The sequence below is a fragment of the Ascaphus truei genome, chromosome 2, assembly GCF_040206685.1.
Source record: "Ascaphus truei isolate aAscTru1 chromosome 2, aAscTru1.hap1, whole genome shotgun sequence".
Lineage (NCBI taxonomy): Eukaryota > Metazoa > Chordata > Amphibia > Anura > Ascaphidae > Ascaphus > Ascaphus truei.
Window position 1 is genome coordinate 239,376,950 of NC_134484.1, and position 9,707 is coordinate 239,386,656.

General features: G+C 39.9%; 1 non-coding gene across 1 annotated transcript; it reads left to right on the top strand.

Moving 5' to 3' along the window:
• Positions 1–301: 301 nt before the first annotated feature.
• On the top strand, positions 302–374 carry TRNAT-UGU (transfer RNA threonine (anticodon UGU)). Its single transcript has one exon. It is a non-coding gene; the product is annotated as a tRNA-Thr (tRNA).
• Positions 375–9,707: the final 9,333 nt, after the last annotated feature.

Consider the following 9,707-nt stretch of genomic DNA (forward strand, 5'->3'; position numbering starts at 1 on the left):
AAAAAATAACAATCAATTCAAAACAAGCATTTGCCAAAAATGCATTGTCTGTCACAATATTTATCTGTAAAAGGGGCACAGATAAAAACATTAGCAGTCAATGGTCAATCAAAAACATAAAAAGAAAAAAATACAAAGAAAAACCTGAAAAAAGACAATTACATAGATTCAATATTTATCTTACCTTTTAAAGTCTTCACCCTCCGAATCCCGTCGTATCAGGAAGCTATTGAGCCACGATGTCATCCACCGCAATCTGCCTCCAATCTCTTCAAAGATTGTTTTAAAGAGTCTTTCTAGTGGCTTCATAGCTCAGGGGTTAGAGCAATGGTCTTGTAAACCAGGGGTCGGGAGTTCAAATCTCCCTGAGGCCTTTGTTATTTTGATGTTCTATGCATTAAGAATCATAAAGATTAGGTTACTTTTGAAATATACACCGGACAATCTGTCCTTTTCCAAACAAAATTTTCAATTGAAGACAATGACGAATCTTGGTTAAAAATGCCATAATTGTCAGCCTCCGCAGATATAGATCAAGCCACTAACTTACCAAACATGTATTCAACACTTACAATTATGTTTAGCTCACTTTTGCATCTTCATACAATATTTGCTCTTCAAACCCATTCACCCTTAAGGAACTACCTGTAACGTTAGACAGCCCTGCTGCTTAGACCCTTACCAGGTTTGCCATTATCCTATTGTGCTCTCAGCTTTGCTATTTTCAAAGTCCAACTAAGCCTGTTGTTTCCAAAAGTTTTACCTTCCCCAAAGTTTTGTCTTTGGGACCTTTGATTTTTGAATATTGTATTAAGACTGCTTATACAGTATATCAATGTCTTCTTTGTGAATTCTTCAGTGAGGTCTTTAGACTTGTGGGTGTAGATGCCACGTAATATTTATTTATTTATAAAATGTTTTACCAGGAAGTATTACATTGAAAATGTCCTCTCGTTTCCAAGTATGTCTGATAACTTTGGAGGTTCAAAAATTACTTTCAGACTTGTATTTCTTGCTTTTAGTGAATAACTAAGTCCCTGCTTTGAAGAGATTTCAATCATCCCTAAACTTTACATTTCTAGTTGCTTCTTCATCTGAGCAAAGATATTCACGGTGTCTCTGTTCAACAATATGATACTGCATATTGTATTACAATACCACTTATCCCATATACAACAGTCTTCCATGGGAAGTCTTCAAGTTGAGATCTTCAGAATTGTGGCCGTAGTTGCCACACGATGCGTGTAATGACTTTGGGAGGTCCAAATGCTGGCTGATTCTGCCTTTCTTGCCTTCGTCATTTTAGGGAAAGGTACATTGTGGCAAAATGCACAATGGCTTATGCCAATAAATTCATGAATTATTTAGAATACAGATTTATGTATGGCAATCAGGATTTCATACAACATGGGTATATGTGGGTGAAAAATATCGACATTCTTTCTTGCCTTGACTTTCTTGCCTTCATCATTTTAGGGAAGGTACAGTTTCAGGTTCTCTGAAAGAGGATACCCCAAAAATGTGCTCAAAGAAAAACGAGGTAACACAGAAAGACTATGAAGCCCAGATCTCCTTAAAATCAAAGCTAATAGACAGGAATTATCTGCCACTTTCGTGTCCACCTTTAACAGACAGGTGACAACTACAGAAGGAAGCCGACTGGATAACTGTGTTGGACACACATACAATAAATGGGATGAAAAGAAATCTGGACCTGGGATGTTTCCTTTGACTGACACACTCTAAATGTTGGACACCATTAAATGGGTAAAGGTCAGAAGGCCCTAACAGAGTTGGTTAAACTGTTTTTTCTTTTTTTTTCTCTAGATCCTCAAAGCCTCTCTTAGTGTCATACCCTCACTGCCTACAGTTTCAGGAAGCATGAAGAAGTTTTAACGATCCTGATTTCTTGTCCAGTTGTCGTTCCCCAGCTCTGTCGTAAATTACTTTATGTCTCATATGTATGTCTGTTGTTTGATGTCCTTGTCTCAGTTCTTCATTCTAGACTTAAAGCTAGCCATAAACTCTATGTGGCTTGTTGTGCACTCACATAACAGACTGACACAAACTAACCTAGATTTCCGTTTGGCTTTAAGCCATGGAAAAGACTAGGAATAGTACTACTAGATTTAAACAGTGAGTCTGAGTATTACCTCTGCGAGTGTCAATTCCTTCCCTTAGTTTATTAATACATATATATATATATAAATGGTAAAATTGTTGTACGCGGACACTGTAAAATAGCTTTAAGAAGTTTTTCCTGTGGATAGAGCACTGGTCTTGTAAACCAGGTGTCGGGTGTTCAAATCTCCCTGAGGCCTTCATTATTTTGATGTTCTATGCATTAAGAATCATAAAGATTAGGTTACTTATGCAATATCCGCCGGACAATCTGTCGTTTCCAAAAACAATTTCCATTGAAGACAATGACGAATCTTAACAAACATGTATTCAACACTTAAAATTAAGCTTTGCTCACTTTTGCATCTTTATACAGTACAATTACTGTTCTTCAAACCCATTCACCCTTAAGGAATTAACGTTAGACAGCCCTACTGCTTAGACCCATACCAGGTTTGCCATTATCCTATTGTGCTCTCATCATTGCTATTTTCAAAGTCCAACGAAGCCTGTGTTTTCCAAAAGTTTTACCTTCCCCAAAATGTTGTCTTTGGAACCTATGATTTTTGAATATTTTTTTAAGACTGCTTATACAGTATATCAGTGTCTTCTTTGTGAATTCTTTAGTTGAGGTCTTTAAACTTGTGGGTGTAGCTGCCACATAATATTTATTTATTTATAAAATGTTTTACCAGGAAGTAATAAATTGAAAATTTCCACTCGTTTTCAAGCATGTCTGATAACTTTGGAGGTTCACAATTACTTTCTGACTTGTTTTTCTTGCTTTTAGTGGATAACTAAGTCCCTGCTTTGAAGAGCTTTCAATCATCCCTTAACTTTACATTTCTAGTTGCTTCTTCATCTGAGCAAAGATATTCACGGTGTCTCTGTTCAACAATATGATGCTGCATATTGTATTACAATTCCACTTATCCCATATACAACAGTCTTCCATGGGAAGACTTCAAGTTGAGGTCTTCAGAATTGTGGGCGTAGTTGCCACACAATGCGTGTAATGACTTTGGGAGGTACAAATGCTGGCTGATTGTGCCTTTTTTGCCTTCATCATTTTAGGGAAAGGTACAGAATGGAAAAATGCAGAACGGCATATGCTAATAAATTCATGAATTATTTCGTAAAACAGATATATGTATGGCAATCAGGATTTCATACAACATGGGTATATGTGGGTGAAAAATATCGACAATGTGTTCTTTCTTGCCTTGTCTTTCTTACCTTCATCATTTTAGGGAAAGGTAGTTTCAGGTTCTCTGAAAGAGGATACCCCAAAAATGTGCTGAGCCTGTGCAACTATGTAATGGCCGCCGCATCGCCCTTATTGCGCATGCGCAACTTCTAGGGTTCCCTGCACTATGGAGCACCATCTGTAACCTTCCTCCCTCTTTGTAATGGCCACCGCTTTGCGTCTGCGCACGCGCAACGCTCTGCGCATGCTCGAACACAACCAAGATGGCAGCGCTTTGCCTCCATCGGCACCAGGAGCCCCAGGCGAAACACTCGCCCCTGCAACTGCCTGACATACCGTGGGGGTCCCCGCTACTCCACGCAGGTGAGGGGGGCCAGGGGAGACCCTGCTACATAAGCATAGACAAAACACATAGGGCCTCATTCTAGTATCTCCGATAATCAATTTATTGAGGATTCTAAGAAGCTATCGCAATATTTTGCTATGTAGCTATTCTGAAAGCCTTGATAAGTTGGTTAAATAGCAAGGGGAAAGCATTTTTTGGTGATTTGAAAAACTCACCACACCTGGATTTTGCATTTTTCTGATATCAGAAGAGAAATCCTGGGATTACATAGTTACATACATAGTAGATGAGGTTGAAAAAAGACTTCCGTCCATGAAGTTCAACCTATGCTAAATTTAGACAACAGATACTTTATCCTATATCTATACTTATTGATCCAGAGGAAGGCAAACAAAAAACCCCATTAAGGGGAAAAATTAAAAAAATTAATTCCTTCCTGACTCCAAGAATTGGCAATCGGATTAATCCCTGGATCAACATCCTTCCCATGTATACTTATTTGGTATATCGCTGTATTCCTTTCCTTTCTAAAAAGATGTCCAACCTTTTTTTGAACAAATCTAGTGTATCTGCCATCACAGTCTCCATGGGTAATGAATTCCACATTTTAACTGCCCTTACTGTAAAGAACCCTTTCCTTTGTTGCTGGTGAAATTTCCTTTCCTCCAACCTTAAGGGATTGCCCGAGTCCTTTGTACTGCCCGTGGGATGAATAGTTCTTTTGAAAGCTCCTTGTATTGTCCCTGAATATATTTGTATATAGTTATCATATCCCCTCTTAGACGCCTCTTTTCTAATGTAAATAAATCTAATTTAGCTAGCCTCTCCTCATAAGTTAGAATGTCCATCCCCTTTATTAATTTGGTGGCTCTTCTCTGCACTCTCTCTAGTTCCATAATGTCTTTTCTTAGGATTGGTGCCCAAAATTGTACTCCATATTCAAGGTGTGGTCTTACTAATGCTTTGCAAAGGGGCATAATTATGTTTACTTCCCTTCCATCCATTGCCCGTTTGATACAAGATAAGATCTTGTTTGCCTTTGCAGCTACTGCATGACATTGGGCACTATTGCTAAGCCTGCTGTCTACAAGCACTCCTAAATCCTTCTCCATCAAGGATTCCCCCAATATCTCCATTTAATTTGTAAGTTGCCTTTATATTCTTGTATCCCAAATGCATAACCTTACATTTATCTGTATTAAACCTCATCTGCCATTTACCTGCCCACGTTTCCAGTCTCTACAAGTCCTTCTGAAGAGAAATTACATCCTGCTCTGATTCTATTACCTTACACAATTTAGTATCATCAGCAAAGATGGAGACTTTGCTCTCGATCCCAACCTCAAGGTCATTAATAAACAAATTAAAAAGCAGGGGTCCCAGTACTGATCCCTGAGGTACTCCACTCACGACTTTAGCCCAACCTGAAAAAGTTCCATTTATGACAACCCTCTGTTGTCTGTCCTTAAACCAGTTTTCAATCCAGGTGCATATATTATTACTGAGTCCAACTTTCTTTATTTTTGACCAACCTCTTGTGTGAAACCGTATCAAAAGCCTTTGCAAAATCTAAGTAGACCAAATCAACTGCATTACCCTGGTCTAAATTCCTACTTACCTCCTCAAAAAAAACAAATAAGGTTAGTTTACAAGATCTATCCTTCATAAATCCATGCTGACTATTACTAATAATTTTGTTTTCCATTAGGTATTCCTGAATATTATCCCGTATTAAACCTTCAAGTAGTTTCCCTACTATTGAAATCAGACTTGCAGGTCTGTAATTTCCCAGTTGTGATCTAGCTCCCTTTTTAAATATAGGCACCACATCTGCTTTACGCCAATCTTGTGGTACTGAGCCTGTGGAAATGGAGTCCTTGAATATTTCAGGCAAAGCGCCCTTTATCAAAGAGTAGATTTGCGTCTGATCACACTCGCGGTCTTATAGGGGGTTCCCCGCCCACACATATCAGTGACGCTATGTAAATTTGGCGCGAAAACGTATGTTTAACTCTATTGGTGAAGCCATCGTCCAATCAGAACTCTAGATTTGGAAGGTGCATCACATGTGGACGAGGGATCCCGTACAGACTATAAGGAGCGGACAAAAACACTGACATAAACAAATAGATACAAAATTGAATAAAAAGAAATACAATAACTAACAAACATGAAATAAACTTGATAATTAGTTTCCTATATAGGTGAGGAGCATGGAGGGAAGGCATGAATTAGTGCAGCTCTAAAAAAATATGTGATAATAGAGTCGCATAAAACAATAAGAAAATAAATAAATATAATAATGAATACTGTCCCATGTATATCCATCTGTCCTAAGTGCAAATATAACGAAGGATATGTAATACATATAACTGACTATATAAATATACTAACCAGATCAATCAATAAATATCAAGGGTATGATAATATATAAAGACAGTCTGAAGGTTGATAATATACTTCGCAGCTAATCTATATGAATTCTTAGTATTGAGTGAGATGATCACTGATGTAATATTTAATGGTATATAATTATGGGAATCAGCACTATTTTAAGAAGTGCTTAAGTTCCCAGTCTTGGTTCATGCCCTTGGGTGCCAATGTCCCAAGGGCATAAATCCAGTGCATCTCTCTACAGTTGAGGAGGCATTCTCTGTCTCCTCCCCTGAGATTTGTGTGTACATGTTCTATAGCACTATAAGAAAATGAAGTAAGTGATCCAAGAGGGCAGCTCGTGAAATGACGTGCTACAGGAAATCTGTCATTATGATTTTTGATACTTCTAATGTGTTCGCCTATTCTGACTCTACGTGTTCTGATGGTCCTACCTATGTAACCGCTCCCACAGGCACACCTAAGTAGGTAAATAACAAAGTTAGTGTTACAGGTCATGAATGACTCAATGCGATATGTTTGATTTGTATAAATATAAACATACCTGCAGAGATTGCAATTCCCACATTTGAAGAACCCTTTAGGTCATTTTTTCACATTATCTTTAGCTGAGCAGTATAGGCTAGGGGATACATGACTCCCAATGGTTTTAGCTTTTTTTAAAAACATTCTAGGGTTAGATCTTGTATATATGTCAAGGTCTTTATCCAGTTTCAGGACTGCCCAATGTTTGTGTAAAATAGACCTAATCTGCTCAGCTTGTTTAGAAAAAGTTGTTATGAAGAGTGGTATCTGGCCAGTTGCATCACTCTGAACATGAACTCTGCTTTTGGCACTGTCATGCTTATTTAGTTTATTTTTAGCCAAAAGTTCTCTTCTATTATTTTTAGCCAAAAGTTCTCTTCTATTAGTATTTAATGCATGTTCAAAAGCAACCTCCAGAACATGCATTAAATACTAATAGAAGAGAACTTCTGGCTAAAAATAAATTAAATAAGCATGACAGTGCCAAAAGCAGAGTTCATGTTCAGAGTGATGCAACTGGCCAGATACCACTCTTCATAACAACTTTTTCTAAACAAGCTGAGCAGAATAGGTCTGACCGCGAGTGTGATCAGACGCGAATCAACTCTTTGATAAAGGGCGCTTTGCCTGAAACGCGTCAGAGTGTTTGTTGTTTTGTTCCCCGTTACCATGTCCAATAAATACCTGTTTTAACTTTATATTTTTGGCGCTGGTCCCCTTCTTCAGCTGTGCTCCGCATCAATCCCAGGATTTCTCTTCTGCTACAACCGCACAGCATGATGCACGCAAACACAAGAAGTGGCTGTATGTGAGTATTGTCTCTGCCCCATTACACAGGGGGAGTTGCTGACCAGTAACAGTGCTACAGGTGATACACGCTATCCGGTGGAGTACTGCACGAGACTGATTTATGCTTATGCTGATATTTGTCTCCACCTCATGGACAGTTATGAATCATTGAAGTCTCACTGTATATAATGGCACTGGGTCCAATATCTCTCTCAGCATTATTTCGCTTTTTCATCACTATGATATGTGTTGTTTTTAAACACTGATTGTTACTATATGCTTCCATCATGTTACCTGCATCTGTGTCCAATTTACCTTTTTCTGATATCACACTATTCTAGTAGCTCCAATTAGATAATCGGAGCCTTGGAATTGCGTGTTTCTCAAAGATTCATATTGCTGAAGGGTGGCAAGATGGGATCTGTGAGCAGGACTTTGGAAAAAAATGCATTTACAAGTAGCTTCATTACCTTAGTGGCTAACCTCTAAGGCAATGAAGGGGTTAACTACCAGTCCCATGTTTATTGTGGGTAGCGGGTGGGTGAAGGGAGTATTTGGCTCATGGTGGGTGTTTAGGCCTTGTGGGGGGTTGCGGGAGGAGTTTACTTCTTTATTACCTTAGCGGTTAGGTAATGAAGGAGATAACCCTCCCGCAACCACCCGGTAGGCAGAAACACCCAACTCGGGCCAAATGCCACCTTCACCCACCCCCGCTACCCACAATAAACATTAAAAATCACAACAACCCTACTACCCACCTCCTATACCCCCAACAACAACAACCCCCCTGTAAGAAGACATTTGCAGAGGTATGCAATGGAGACTGTTTTAAGGTGAAATTAAATACAGTACGGCTTTAATTGCGCCTGTTTCTTTAACACAAGAAAACATCCAAACGTATGCAAATAAGGGGTCAAACAAAGCTTCTGTTCCACTTGGGAGTATTTCTAGTTAAACCTATGCAGTCCACAACTCCCTTTAGATTAGCATGTCTCCCAGCCCCAAACATATATCTTGATATGTGCAGATATACAAAAAGTCTTAGAAAGGAAAGTCTTATCTGTCTCTTGTAGGGGAAGGCTTCTTTGTTCTCCAGGTTTAGAAGCACTTTCACCTGTGTCTTGCTGGCAGCGTGCAGTTTCTTCTGGCAGGCTCAAGACGTCTGTCTCCTTGTTCAACTAACAGGTGTGCTAACAAGTCTCTCTTCCTGTCTCAGATGCAGGCTTTTTCTAACACCTCTAATCAGCCAGGTGCTGGTCAATTAACCAGCACACTGCTGGATTAGAGGCAAGTTTTCTGAACAGGGTAAGTCCCCTGTTACATACCTCCCCTGTTTGTGGGAAGCTTGGGCTTGCCATGGCAAAAGCCCATCCTTCCACTCTCACTCGATATATCTCTGTGACTTTAATGAGAGTGGATGGAGGAGAACCCTCAGTCCTGCTGGGATTGGAGCCCTTCCTCCAGTTTTGTAGTGTCTCCTCCAGAAGGTGCTTGAGATCAGCAGTCCTCAGTCGCTCAAGGAGAACTTTTCCCAAGTACAGTCTTTCTACTGACCACGTGGTCCTGAGCTTTCCCCTGTGTCGGGCACTCCTCTTTTTGTAGGCAGACTGTATGGCGACAGTCGCAGAGCGCCTATGCAAATCGCTCTCTCTCGCCATCCTTCCCATGTGCTCCACTTTAGCACCAAATATCCATTTCCTGGTATCTCAAGAGCGCCCAAGAACAGCCACTTGAGACCTCAGTTCTTGATGCTGTCTTACGGCACTTTTCCCATTCAATGTAGTCGCCAGTTCAGCTTCTTTGGGATTGAGTTGCGATTCCAGCTCCATTTCCAGAGAATGTCCTATCTTTTCAGCTTCCTCAGCCAAGGATTCTTCTGGCTTTGATTCTGCACTCTTACCTCTGTTTGTTGCCTGTTGGGCGGTTGCAGGTTTGGTTAGTGCTTTCTTAGGTGGCTCAAACTTCGTAATCTGTTTTGAAGGTGAGTGGTGTCCCCAGCTCTCACTGTACCCTTGACCTCACGGGCCTTAGTTACTGTGGGATATCGATGCTTGGACAGAGCCAAAACCTTTTCCCGTATTGGAGGCATCTGTAAGTTACTAGGCTGCAGAGTCTCACTCTGTTGCTTCAGTGTTTCCTGTCATTCTCCTTCCAGGGTCTTTATTTCTTCCTAAGATACACAGGGGACACGTCGCTTCACCAAACATACAAACATAGAACATAAGACTAAACTACCTGGTGCAAGGGAGATACCACAGCATAAACACACAAATAATCAAAGGATTATATAAAGCCCCCTATAATTGCCCTCTTGATAGGTGACAT